Source organism: Tachypleus tridentatus, chromosome 10, assembly GCF_004210375.1.
Source record: "Tachypleus tridentatus isolate NWPU-2018 chromosome 10, ASM421037v1, whole genome shotgun sequence".
NCBI lineage: Eukaryota > Metazoa > Arthropoda > Merostomata > Xiphosura > Limulidae > Tachypleus > Tachypleus tridentatus.
Window position 1 is genome coordinate 186,587,010 of NC_134834.1, and position 16,192 is coordinate 186,603,201.

Genomic DNA, 16,192 nt, shown 5'->3' on the forward strand with positions numbered 1-16,192 from the left:
TAGCATTTTAGAGTGTCACTAGCTTGTACAATAATGTATGCAGTATAGCATTTTAGAGTGTCACTAGTTTGTACAATAATGTATGCAATACAGCATTTTTAGACTGTCACTAGTTTGTACAATAATGTATGCAATACAGCATTTTTGTCACTAGTTTGTACAATAATGTATGCACTAGCATTTTAGACTGTCACTAGTTTGTACAATAATGTATGCAATACAGCATTTTTAGAGTGTCACTAGTTTGTACAATAATGTATGCAGTATAGCATTTTTAGACTGTCACTAGTTTGTACAATAATGTATGCAATACAGCATTTTTAGACTGTCACTAGTTTGTACAATAATGTATGCAATACAGCATTTTTAGAGTGTCACTAGTTTGTACAATAATGTATGCAGTATAGCATTTTTAGGCTGTCACTAGATTGTACAATAATGTATGCAGTATAGCATTTTTAGAGTGTCACTAGTTTGTACAATAATGTATGCAGTATAGCATTTTTAGACTGTCACTAGTTTGTACAATAATGTATGCAATACAGCATTTTAGAGTGTCACTAGTTTGTACAATAATGTATGCAATATAGCATTTTAGACTGTCACTAGTTTGTACAATAATGTATGCAATACAGCATTTTTAGACTGTCACTAGTTTGTACAATAATGTATGCAATATAGCAACTGTCACTAGTTTGTACAATAATGTATGCAGTATAGCATTTTAGACTGTCACTAGTTTGTACAATAATGTATGCAATACAGCATTTTAGAGTGTCACTAGTTTGTACAATAATGTATGCAATATAGCATTTTAGAGTGTCACTAGTTTGTACAATAATGTATGCAATATAGCATTTTTAGAGTGTCACTAGTTTGTACAATAATGTATGCAATATAGCATTTTTAGAGTGTCACTAGTTTGTACAATAATGTATGCAGTATAGCATTTTTAGACTGTCACTAGTTTGTACAATAATGTATGCAATATAGCATTTTTAGAGTGTCACTAGTTTGTACAATAATGTATGCAATATAGCATTTTAGAGTGTCACTAGTTTGTACAATAATGTATGCAATATAGCATTTTTAGAGTGTCACTAGTTTGTACAATAATGTATGCAATACAGCATTTTAGAGTGTCACTAGTTTGTACAATAATGTATGCAATATAGCATTTTAGAGTGTCACTAGTTTGTACAATAATGTATGCAATACAGCATTTTTAGAGTGTCACTAGTTTGTACAATAATGTATGCAATACAGCATTTTAGAGTGTCACTAGTTTGTACAATAATGTATGCAATATAGCATTTTTAGAGTGTCACTAGTTTGTACAATAATGTATGCAATACAGCATTTTTAGAGTGTCACTAGTTTGTACAATAATGTATGCAATATAGCATTTTAGACTGTCACTAGTTTGTACAATAATGTATGCAATACAGCATTTTTAGACTGTCACTAGTTTGTACAATAATGTATGCAATACAGCATTTTTAGAGTGTCACTAGTTTGTACAATAATGTATGCAATACAGCATTTTAGAGTGTCACTAGTTTGTACAATAATGTATGCAGTATAGCATTTTAGAGTGTCACTAGTTTGTACAATAATGTATGCAATACAGCATTTTAGACTGTCACTAGTTTGTACAATAATGTATGCAATATAGCATTTTTAGAGTGTCACTAGTTTGTACAATAATGTATGCAGTATAGCATTTTTAGGCTGTCACTAGATTGTACAATAATGTATGCAGTATAGCATTCTTAGAGTGTCACTAGCTTGTACAATAATGTATGCAATATAGCATTTTTTAAGTGTTACTAGTTGGTACAATAATGTATGCAATACAGCATTTTAGACTGTCACTAGTTTGTACAATAATGTATGCAGTATAGCATTTTTAGAGTGTCACTAGTTTGTACAATAATGTATGCAATACAGCATTTTAGACTGTCACTAGTTTGTACAATAATGTATGCAGTATAGCATTTTAGAGTGTCACTAGTTTGTACAATAATGTATGCAGTATAGCATTTTAGACTGTCACTAGTTTGTACAATAATGTATGCAGTATAGCATTTTAGAGTGTCACTAGTTTGTACAATAATGTATGCAATATAGCATTTTTAGAGTGTCACTAGTTTGTACAATAATGTATGCAATATAGCATTTTTAGACTGTCACTAGTTTGTACAATAATGTATGCAATACAGCATTTTAGACTGTCACTAGTTTGTACAATAATGTATGCAATACAGCATTTTAGACTGTCACTAGTTTGTACAATAATGTATGCAATATAGCATTTTAGAGTGTCACTAGTTTGTACAATAATGTATGCAATATAGCATTTTAGAGTGTCACTAGTTTGTACAATAATGTATGCAATACAGCATTTTAGACTGTCACTAGTTTGTACAATAATGTATGCAATATAGCATTTTAGACTGTCACTAGTTTGTACAATAATGTATGCAGTATAGCATTTTAGACTGTCACTAGTTTGTACAATAATGTATGCAATACAGCATTTTAGAGTGTCACTAGTTTGTACAATAATGTATGCAGTATAGCATTTTAGAGTGTCACTAGTTTGTACAATAATGTATGCAGTATAGCATTTTAGAGTGTCACTAGTTTGTACAATAATGTATGCAGTATAGCATTTTAGAGTGTCACTAGTTTGTACAATAATGTATGCAGTATAGCATTTTAGAGTGTCACTAGTTTGTACAATAATGTATGCAATATAGCATTTTTAGAGTGTCACTAGTTTGTACAATAATGTATGCAATATGTAGCATTTTTAGAGTGTCACTAGTTTGTACAATAATGTATGCAATACAGCATTTTTAGACTGTCACTAGTTTGTACAATAATGTATGCAATATAGCATTTTAGACTGTCACTAGTTTGTACAATAATGTATGCAATATAGCATTTTAGAGTGTCACTAGTTTGTACAATAATGTATGCAATATAGCATTTTAGAGTGTCACTAGTTTGTACAATAGTGTATGCAGTATAGCATTTTTAGACTGTCACTAGTTTGTACAATAATGTATGCAATACAGCATTTTTAGAGTGTCACTAGTTTGTACAATAATGTATGCAATACAGCATTTTTAGAGTGTCACTAGTTTGTACAATAATGTATGCAATATAGCATTTTTAGAGTGTCACTAGTTTGTACAATAATGTATGCAATACAGCATTTTTAGACTGTCACTAGTTTGTACAATAATGTATGCAATACAGCATTTTTAGACTGTCACTAGTTTGTACAATAATGTATGCAATACAGCATTTTTAGAGTGTCACTAGTTTGTACAATAATGTATGCAATATAGCATTTTAGAGTGTCACTAGTTTGTACAATAATGTATGCAGTATAGCATTTTTAGACTGTCACTAGTTTGTACAATAATGTATGCAATACAGCATTTTTAGACTGTCACTAGTTTGTACAATAATGTATGCAGTATAGCATTTTAGAGTGTCACTAGTTTGTACAATAATGTATGCATATAGCATTTTAGAGTGTCACTAGTTTGTATGTCACAGTTTGTACAATAATGTATGCAATACAGCATTTTAGAGTGTCACTAGTTTGTACAATAATGTATGCAGTATAGCATTTTTAGACTGTCACTAGTTTGTACAATAATGTATGCAATACAGCATTTTTAGACTGTCACTAGTTTGTACAATAATGTATGCAATACAGCATTTTTAGACTGTCACTAGTTTGTACAATAATGTATGCAATATAGCATTTTAGACTGTCACTAGTTTGTACAATAATGTATGCAATATAGCATTTTAGAGTGTCACTAGTTTGTACAATAATGTATGCAATATAGCATTTTAGAGTGTCACTAGTTTGTACAATAATGTATGCAATACAGCATTTTAGAGTGTCACTAGTTTGTACAATAATGTATGCAGTATAGCATTTTAGAGTGTCACTAGTTTGTACAATAATGTATGCAATACAGCATTTTAGACTGTCACTAGTTTGTACAATAATGTATGCAAGTATAGCATTTTTAGAGTGTCACTAGTTTGTACAATAATGTATGCAATATAGCATTTTAGAGTGTCACTAGTTTGTACAATAATGTATGCAGTATAGCATTTTAGAGTGTCACTAGTTTGTACAATAATGTATGCAATATAGCATTTTAGGCTGTCACTAGTTTGTACAATAATGTATGCAATACAGCATTTTTAGACTGTCACTAGTTTGTACAATAATGTATGCAATACAGCATTTTTAGACTGTCACTAGTTTGTACAATAATGTATGCAATATAGCATTTTAGACTGTCACTAGTTTGTACAATAATGTATGCAATACAGCATTTTTAGAGTGTCACTAGTTTGTACAATAATGTATGCAATATAGCATTTTAGAGTGTCACTAGTTTGTACAATAATGTATGCAATACAGCATTTTAGACTGTCACTAGTTTGTACAATAATGTATGCAATATAGCATTTTAGAGTGTCACTAGTTTGTACAATAATGTATGCAGTACAGCATTTTAGACTGTCACTAGTTTGTACAATAATGTATGCAATACAGCATTTTAGAGTGTCACTAGTTTGTACAATAATGTATGCAGTATAGCATTTTTAGACTGTCACTAGTTTGTACAATAATGTATGCAGTATAGCATTTTAGAGTGTCACTAGTTTGTACAATAATGTATGCAGTATAGCATTTTAGACTGTCACTAGTTTGTACAATAATGTATGCAATATAGCATTTTAGAGTGTCACTAGTTTGTACAATAATGTATGCAATATAGCATTTTTAGACTGTCACTAGTTTGTACAATAATGTATGCAATACAGCATTTTAGAGTGTCACTAGTTTGTACAATAATGTATGCAGTATAGCATTTTAGAGTGTCACTAGTTTGTACAATAATGTATGCAGTATAGCAGTTTTTTAGACTGTCACTAGTTTGTACAATAATGTATGCAATATAGCATTTTAGAGTGTCACTAGTTTGTACAATAATGTATGCAATATAGCATTTTAGACTGTCACTAGTTTGTACAATAATGTATGCAATATAGCATTTTAGACTGTCACTAGTTTGTACAATAATGTATGCAATATAGCATTTTAGAGTGTCACTAGTTTGTACAATAATGTATGCAATATAGCATTTTTAGAGTGTCACTAGTTTGTACAATAATGTATGCAATATAGCATTTTTAGACTGTCACTAGTTTGTACAATAATGTATGCAATACAGCATTTTAGACTGTCACTAGTTTGTACAATAATGTATGCAATACAGCATTTTAGAGTGTCACTAGTTTGTACAATAATGTATGCAATATAGCATTTTAGACTGTCACTAGTTTGTACAATAATGTATGCAATACAGCATTTTAGAGTGTCACTAGTTTGTACAATAATGTATGCAATACAGCATTTTTAGAGTGTCACTAGTTTGTACAATAATGTATGCAATATAGCATTTTAGAGTGTCACTAGTTTGTACAATAATGTATGCAATATAGCATTTTAGACTGTCACTAGTTTGTACAATAATGTATGCAATACAGCATTTTAGACTGTCACTAGTTTGTACAATAATGTATGCAATACAGCATTTTAGAGTGTCACTAGTTTGTACAATAATGTATGCAGTATAGCATTTTAGACTGTCACTAGTTTGTACAATAATGTATGCAATACAGCATTTTTATGTCACTAGTTTGTACAATAATGTATGCAATACAGCATTTTAGAGTGTCACTAGTTTGTACAATAATGTATGCAGTATAGCATTTTTAGAGTGTCACTAGTTTGTACAATAATGTATGCAATATAGCATTTTAGAGTGTCACTAGTTTGTACAATAATGTATGCAATATAGCATTTTAGACTGTCACTAGTTTGTACAATAATGTATGCAGTATAGCATTTTAGAGTGTCACTAGTTTGTACAATAATGTATGCAATATAGCATTTTAGAGTGTCACTAGTTTGTACAATAATGTATGCAATATAGCATTTTAGACTGTCACTAGTTTGTACAATAATGTATGCAATACAGCATTTTAGAGTGTCACTAGTTTGTACAATAATGTATGCAATACAGCATTTTTAGAGTGTCACTAGTTTGTACAATAATGTATGCAATATAGCATTTTAGAGTGTCACTAGTTTGTACAATAATGTATGCAATATAGCATTTTAGAGTGTCACTAGTTTGTACAATAATGTATGCAATATAGCATTTTTAGAGTGTCACTAGTTTGTACAATAATGTATGCAGTATAGCATTTTTAGAGTGTCACTAGTTTGTACAATAATGTATGCAATATAGCATTTTAGTGTCACTAGTTTGTACAATAATGTATGCAGTATAGCATTTTAGAGTGTCACTAGTTTGTACAATAATGTATGCAATACAGCATTTTTAGACTGTCACTAGTTTGTACAATAATGTATGCAATATAGCATTTTAGAGTGTCACTAGTTTGTACAATAATGTATGCAATACAGCATTTTTAGAGTGTCACTAGTTTGTACAATAATGTATGCAATATAGCATTTTAGAGTGTCACTAGTTTGTACAATAATGTATGCAATATAGCATTTTTAGACTGTCACTAGTTTGTACAATAATGTATGCAATACAGCATTTTTAGAGTGTCACTAGTTTGTACAATAATGTATGCAATATAGCATTTTAGACTGTCACTAGTTTGTACAATAATGTATAGCATTTTAGACTGTCACTAGTTTGTACAATAATGTATGCAGTATAGCATTTTAGAGTGTCACTAGTTTGTACAATAATGTATGCAATATAGCATTTTAGAGTGTCACTAGTTTGTACAATAATGTATGCAGTATAGCATTTTAGAGTGTCACTAGTTTGTACAATAATGTATGCAATATAGCATTTTAGACTGTCACTAGTTTGTACAATAATGTATGCAATATAGCATAATGTATGCAATATAGCATTTTAGAGTGTCACTAGTTTGTACAATAATGTATGCAGTATAGCATTTTTAGAGTGTCACTAGTTTGTACAATAATGTATGCAGTATAGCATTTTTAGAGTGTCACTAGTTTGTACAATAATGTATGCAATATAGCATTTTTAGACTGTCACTAGTTTGTACAATAATGTATGCAATACAGCATTTTAGACTGTCACTAGTTTGTACAATAATGTATGCAATATAGCATTTTAGACTGTCACTAGTTTGTACAATAATGTATGCAATATAGCATTTTTAGAGTGTCACTAGTTTGTACAATAATGTATGCAGTATAGCATTTTAGAGTGTCACTAGTTTGTACAATAATGTATGCAATACAGCATTTTAGAGTGTCACTAGTTTGTACAATAATGTATGCAGTATAGCATTTTAGAGTGTCACTAGTTTGTACAATAATGTATGCAGTATAGCATTTTTAGGCTGTCACTAGTTTGTACAATAATGTATGCAATACAGCATTTTTAGTGTCACTAGTTTGTACAATAATGTATGCAATATAGCACATTTTTAGAGTGTCACTAGTTTGTACAATAATGTATGCAATATAGCATTTTTAGACTGTCACTAGTTTGTACAATAATGTATGCAATATAGCATTTTTAGACTGTCACTAGTTTGTACAATAATGTATGCAATATAGCATTTTTAGAGTGTCACTAGTTTGTACAATAAGTTTGTATGCAATATAGCATTTTTAGAGTGTCACTAGTTTGTACAATAATGTATGTAGCAAGTGTCACTAGTTTGTACAATATGTATGCAGTATAGCATTTTAGACTGTCACTAGTTTGTACAATAATGTATGCAATACAGCATTTTAGAGTGTCACTAGTTTGTACAATAGTGTATGCAGTATAGTATATTTAGAGTGTCACTAGTTTGTACAATAATGTATGCAATATAGCATTTTTAGAGTGTCACTAGTTTGTACAATAATGTATGCAGTATAGCATTTTTAGAGTGTCACTAGTTTGTACAATAATGTATGCAATATAGCATTTTTAGACTGTCACTAGTTTGTACAATAATGTATGCAGTATAGCATTTTTAGAGTGTCACTAGTTTGTACAATAATGTATGCAATACAGCATTTTTAGAGTGTCACTAGTTTGTACAATAATGTATGCAATACAGCATTTTTAGAGTGTCACTAGTTTGTACAATAATGTATGCAATATAGCATTTTTAGACTGTCACTAGTTTGTACAATAATGTATGCAATACAGCATTTTAGACTGTCACTAGTTTGTACAATAATGTATGCAATACAGCATTTTAGACTGTCACTAGTTTGTACAATAATGTATGCAATACAGCATTTTTAGACTGTCACTAGTTTGTACAATAATGTATGCAATACAGCATTTTTAGAGTGTCACTAGTTTGTACAATAATGTATGCAGTATAGCATTTTAGAGTGTCACTAGTTTGTACAATAATGTATGCAATATAGCATTTTTAGAGTGTCACTAGTTTGTACAATAATGTATGCAATACAGCATTTTAGAGTGTCACTAGTTTGTACAATAATGTATGCAATACAGCATTTTAGAGTGTCACTAGTTTGTACAATAATGTATGCATATAGCATTTTAGAGTGTCACTAGTTTGTACAATAATGTATGCAATACAGCATTTTAGAGTGTCACTAGTTTGTACAATAATGTATGCAGTATAGCATTTTAGAGTGTCACTAGTTTGTACAATAATGTATGCAGTATAGCATTTTAGAGTGTCACTAGTTTGTACAATAATGTATGCAGTATAGCATTTTAGAGTGTCACTAGTTTGTACAATAATGTATGCAATATAGCATTTTAGACTGTCACTAGTTTGTACAATAATGTATGCAATACAGCATTTTTAGAGTGTCACTAGTTTGTACAATAGTGTATGCAGTATAGCATTTTTAGACTGTCACTAGTTTGTACAATAATGTATGCAATACAGCATTTTTTAGACTGTCACTAGTTTGTACAATAATGTATGCAATATAGCATTTTAGACTGTCACTAGTTTGTACAATAATGTATGCAATATAGCATTTTAGACTGTCACTAGTTTGTACAATAATGTATGCAATATAGCATTTTTAGAGTGTCACTAGTTTGTACAATAATGTATGCAATATAGCATTTTTAGAGTGTCACTAGTTTGTACAATAATGTATGCAATACAGCATTTTTAGAGTGTCACTAGTTTGTACAATAATGTATGCAATATAGCATTTTAGGCTGTCACTAGCTTGTACAATAATGCATGCAGTATAGCATTTGTAGACTGTTACTAGTTTGTACAATAGTGTATGCAGTATAGCATTTTTAGAGTGTCACTAGTTTGTACAATAATGTATGCAATATAGCATTTTAGAGTGTCACTAGTTTGTACAATAATGTATGCAGTATAGCATTTTTAGAGTGTCACTAGTTTGTACAATAATGTATGCAATATAGCATTTTTAGATGTCACTAGTTTGTACAATAATGTATGCAATACAGCATTTTTAGACTGTCACTAGTTTGTACAATAATGTATGCAATACAGCATTTTTAGACTGTCACTAGTTTGTACAATAATGTATGCAATACAGCATTTTTAGAGTGTCACTAGTTTGTACAATAATGTATGCAATACAGCATTTTTTAGTGTCACTAGTTTGTACAATAATGTATGCAATATAGCATTTTAGAGTGTCACTAGTTTGTACAATAATGTATTTATAGCATTTTAGAGTGTCACTAGTTTGTACAATAATGTATGCAGCATTTTTAGATGTCACTAGTTTGTACAATAATGTATGCAATATAGCATTTTTAGAGTGTCACTAGTTTGTACAATAATGTATGCAATACAGCATTTTTAGACTGTCACTAGTTTGTACAATAATGTATGCAATACAGCATTTTAGACTGTCACTAGTTTGTACAATAATGTATGCAATACAGCATTTTTAGACTGTCACTAGTTTGTACAATAATGTATGCAGTATAGCATTTTTAGAGTGTCACTAGTTTGTACAATAATGTATGCAGTATAGCATTTTTAGTGTCACTAGTTTGTACAATAATGTATGCAATACAGCATTTTTAGACTGTCACTAGTTTGTACAATAATGTATGCAATATAGCATTTTTAGAGTGTCACTAGTTTGTACAATAATGTATGCAATATAGCATTTTTAGACTGTCACTAGTTTGTACAATAATGTATGCAGTATAGCATTTTTAGATGTCACTAGTTTGTACAATAATGTATGCAATACAGCATTTTAGAGTGTCACTAGTTTGTACAATAATGTATGCAGTATAGCATTTTAGAGTGTCACTAGTTTGTACAATAATGTATGCAGTATAGCATTTTAGACTGTCACTAGTTTGTACAATAATGTATGCAATACAGCATTTTAGAGTGTCACTAGTTTGTACAATAATGTATGCAGTATAGCATTTTAGAGTGTCACTAGTTTGTACAATAATGTATGCAGTATAGCATTTTAGAGTGTCACTAGTTTGTACAATAATGTATGCAATATAGCATTTTAGAGTGTCACTAGTTTGTACAATAATGTATGCAATATAGCATTTTAGACTGTCACTAGTTTGTACAATAATGTATGCAATATAGCATTTTAGAGTGTCACTAGTTTGTACAATAATGTATGCAATATAGCATTTTAGAGTGTCACTAGTTTGTACAATAATGTATGCAATATAGCATTTTAGAGTGTCACTAGTTTGTACAATAATGTATGCAATATGGCATTTTTAGACTGTCACTAGTTTGTACAATAATGTATGCAATACAGCATTTTTAGAGTGTCACTAGTTTGTACAATAATGTATGCAATACAGCATTTTTTAGACTGTCACTAGTTTGTACAATAATGTATGCAATATAGCATTTTTAGAGTGTCACTAGTTTGTACAATAATGTATGCAATACAGCATTTTAGAGTGTCACTAGTTTGTACAATAATGTATGTATAGCATTTTTTAGAGTGTCACTAGTTTGTACAATAATGTATGCAATACAGCATTTTAGAGTGTCACTAGTTTGTACAATAATGTATGCAATATAGCATTTTAGAGTGTCACTAGTTTGTACAATAATGTATGCAATACAGCATTTTTAGACTGTCACTAGTTTGTACAATAATGTATGCAATACAGCATTTTAGAGTGTCACTAGTTTGTACAATAATGTATGCAATACAGCATTTTAGAGTGTCACTAGTTTGTACAATAATGTATGCAGTATAGCATTTTTAGAGTGTCACTAGTTTGTACAATAATGTATGCAATATGGCATTTTTAGACTGTCACTAGTTTGTACAATAATGTATGCAATACAGCATTTTTAGACTGTCACTAGTTTGTACAATAATGTATGCAGTATAGCATTTTTAGAGTGTCACTAGTTTGTACAATAATGTATGCAATATAGCATTTTTAGTGTCACTAGTTTGTACAATAATGTATGCAATACAGCATTTTTAGAGTGTCACTAGTTTGTACAATAATGTATGCAGTATAGCATTTTAGAGTGTCACTAGTTTGTACAATAATGTATGCAATACAGCATTTTAGACTGTCACTAGTTTGTACAATAATGTATGCAATACAGCATTTTAGAGTGTCACTAGTTTGTACAATAATGTATGCAATATAGCATTTTAGAGTGTCACTAGTTTGTACAATAATGTATGCAATATAGCATTTTAGAGTGTCACTAGTTTGTACAATAATGTATGCAATATAGCATTTTAGACTGTCACTAGTTTGTACAATAATGTATGCAATACAGCATTTTAGACTGTCACTAGTTTGTACAATAATGTATGCAATATAGCATTTTAGACTGTCACTAGTTTGTACAATAATGTATGCAATATAGCATTTTTAGACTGTCACTAGTTTGTACAATAATGTATGCAATATGGCATTTTTAGACTGTCACTAGTTTGTACAATAATGTATGCAATACAGCATTTTTAGAGTGTCACTAGTTTGTACAATAATGTATGCAATACAGCATTTTTAGACTGTCACTAGTTTGTACAATAATGTATGCAATACAGCATTTTTAGACTGTCACTAGTTTGTACAATAATGTATGCAATATAGCATTTTTAGAGTGTCACTAGTTTGTACAATAATGTATGCAGTATAGCATTTTAGAGTGTCACTAGTTTGTACAATAATGTATGCAGTATAGCATTTTTAGACTGTCACTAGTTTGTACAATAATGTATGCAATACAGCATTTTTAGAGTGTCACTAGTTTGTACAATAATGTATGTATGCATTTTTAGACTGTCACTAGTTTGTACAATAATGTATGCAGTATAGCATTTTAGAGTGTCACTAGTTTGTACAATAATGTATGCAGTATAGCATTTTAGACTGTCACTAGTTTGTACAATAATGTATGCAATACAGCATTTTTAGAGTGTCACTAGTTTGTACAATAATGTATGCAATATAGCATTTTAGAGTGTCACTAGTTTGTACAATAATGTATGCAATACAGCATTTTTAGAGTGTCACTAGTTTGTACAATAATGTATGCAATATAGCATTTTTAGGCTGTCACTAGTTTGTACAATAATGTATGCAGTATAGCATTTTTAGAGTGTCACTAGTTTGTACAATAATGTATGCAATAATGTATGCACTAGTTTGTACAATAAGCATTTTAGACTGTCACTAGTTTGTACAATAATGTATGCAATATAGCATTTTTAGAGTGTCACTAGTTTGTACAATAATGTATGCAATACAGCATTTTTAGACTGTCACTAGTTTGTACAATAATGTATGCAATACAGCATTTTTAGAGTGTCACTAGTTTGTACAATAATGTATGCAATACAGCATTTTAGAGTGTCACTAGTTTGTACAATAATGTATGCAATATAGCATTTTAGAGTGTCACTAGTTTGTACAATAATGTATGCAATATAGCATTTTAGAGTGTCACTAGTTTGTACAATAATGTATGCAATACAGCATTTTAGAGTGTCACTAGTTTGTACAATAATGTATGCAGTATAGCATTTTAGAGTGTCACTAGTTTGTACAATAATGTATGCAATACAGCATTTTAGAGTGTCACTAGTTTGTACAATAATGTATGCAATATAGCATTTTAGAGTGTCACTAGTTTGTACAATAATGTATGCAATACAGCATTTTAGACTGTCACTAGTTTGTACAATAATGTATGCAATACAGCATTTTAGACTGTCACTAGTTTGTACAATAATGTATGCAATACAGCATTTCTAGAGTGTCACTAGTTTGTACAATAATGTATGCAGTATAGCATTTTTAGACTGTCACTAGTTTGTACAATAATGTATGCAATACAGCATTTTAGAGTGTCACTAGTTTGTACAATAATGTATGCAATATAGCATTTTAGAGTGTCACTAGTTTGTACAATAATGTATGCAATATAGCATTTTTAGGCTGTCACTAGTTTGTACAATAATGTATGCAGTATAGCATTTTTAGAGTGTCACTAGTTTGTACAATAATGTATGCAGTATAGCATTTTTAGAGTGTCACTAGTTTGTACAATAATGTATGCAATACAGCATTTTAGAGTGTCACTAGTTTGTACAATAATGTATGCAGTATAGCATTTTTAGACTGTCACTAGTTTGTACAATAATATATGCAATACAGCATTTTAGAGTGTCACTAGTTTGTACAATAATGTATGCAGTATATAGCATTTTAGAGTGTCACTAGTTTGTACAATAATGTATGCAATATAGCATTTTAGACTGTCACTAGTTTGTACAATAATGTATGCAGTATAGCATTTTAGAGTGTCACTAGTTTGTACAATAATGTATGCAATATAGCATTTTAGAGTGTCACTAGTTTGTACAATAATGTATGCAATACAGCTACTGTCACTAGTTTGTACAATAATGTATGCAATACAGCATTTTAGACTGTCACTAGTTTGTACAATAATGTATGCAATATAGCATTTTAGACTGTCACTAGTTTGTACAATAATGTATGCAATATAGCATTTTAGAGTGTCACTAGTTTGTACAATAATGTATGCAGTATAGCATTTTTTTTAGTGTCACTAGTGTCACTAGTTTGTACAATAATGTATGCAATAATATGCAGTATAGCATTTTTAGACTGTCACTAGTTTGTACAATAATGTATGCAATACAGCATTTTTAGACTGTCACTAGTTTGTACAATAATGTATGCAATATAGCATTTTTAGACTGTCACTAGTTTGTACAATAATGTATGCAATACAGCATTTTAGAGTGTCACTAGTTTGTACAATAATGTATGCAATACAGCATTTTAGAGTGTCACTAGTTTGTACAATAATGTATGCAGTATAGCATTTTAGAGTGTCACTAGTTTGTACAATAATGTATGCAGTATAGCATTTTAGACTGTCACTAGTTTGTACAATAATGTATGCAATATAGCATTTTAGAGTGTCACTAGTTTGTACAATAATGTATGCAATATAGCATTTTTAGAGTGTCACTAGTTTGTACAATAATGTATGCAATATAGCATTTTAGACTGTCACTAGTTTGTACAATAATGTATGCAATACAGCATTTTAAGTGTCACTAGTTTGTACAATAATGTATGCAATACAGCATTTTAGAGTGTCACTAGTTTGTACAATAATGTATGCAATATGCAATAGCATTTTTAGAGTGTCACTAGTTTGTACAATAATGTATGCAATATAGCATTTTAGAGTGTCACTAGTTTGTACAATAATGTATGCAATACAGCATTTTAGACTGTCACTAGTTTGTACAATAATGTATGCATATAGCATTTTTAGAGTGTCACTAGTTTGTACAATAATGTATGCAATACAGCATTTTAGAGTGTCACTAGTTTGTACAATAATGTATGCAATATAGCATTTTAGAGGTGTCACTAGTTTGTACAATAATGTATGCAATATAGCATTTTTAGAGTGTCACTAGTTTGTACAATAATGTATGCAATATAGCATTTTAGAGTGTCACTAGTTTGTACAATAATGTATGCAGTATAGCATTTTAGACTGTCACTAGTTTGTACAATAATGTATGCAATACAGCATTTTTAGTACAATAATGTGTCACTAGCATTTTTGTCACTACAATAATGTATGCAGTATAGCATTTTTAGAGTGTCACTAGTTTGTACAATAATGTATGCAATATAGCATTTTAGACTGTCACTAGTTTGTACAATAATGTATGCAATACAGCATTTTATAGACTGTCACTAGTTTGTACAATAATGTATGCAATCAGCAGTTTTTATGCTGTCACTAGTTTGTACAATAATGTATGCAATACAGCATTTTAGAGTGTCACTAGTTTGTACAATAATGTATGCAGTATAGCATTTTAGAGTGTCACTAGTTTGTACAATAATGTATGCAATATAGCATTTTTAGAGTGTCACTAGTTTGTACAATAATGTATGCAATATAGCATTTTAGACTGTCACTAGTTTGTACAATAATGTATGCAATATAGCATTTTTTAGACAATAATGTATGTCACTAGTTTGTACAATAATGTATGCAGTATAGCATTTTAGAGTGTCACTAGTTTGTACAATAATGTATTTTAGAGTGTCACTAGTTTGTACAATAATGTATGCAGTATAGCATTTTAGGTCTGTCACTAGTACAATAATGTATGCAATACAGCATTTTTGTCACTAGTTTGTACAATAATGTATGCAATACAGCATTTTAGACTGTCACTAGTTTGTACAATAATGTATGCAGTATACAGCATTTTAGAGTGTCACTAGTTTGTACAATAGTGTATGCAGTATAGCATTTTTAGAGTGTCACTAGTTTGTACAATAATGTATGCAGTATAGCATTTTAGAGTGTCACTAGTTTGTACAATAATGTATGCAATACAGCATTTTAGAGTGTCACTAGTTTGTACAATAATGTATGCAGTATAGCATTTTAGAGTGTCACTAGTTTGTACAATAATGTATGCAATACAGCATTTTAGAGTGTCACTAGTTTGTACAATAATGTATGCAATATAGCATTTTAGAGTGTCACTAGTTTGTACAATAATGTATGCAGTATAGCATTTTTAGACTGTCACTAGTTT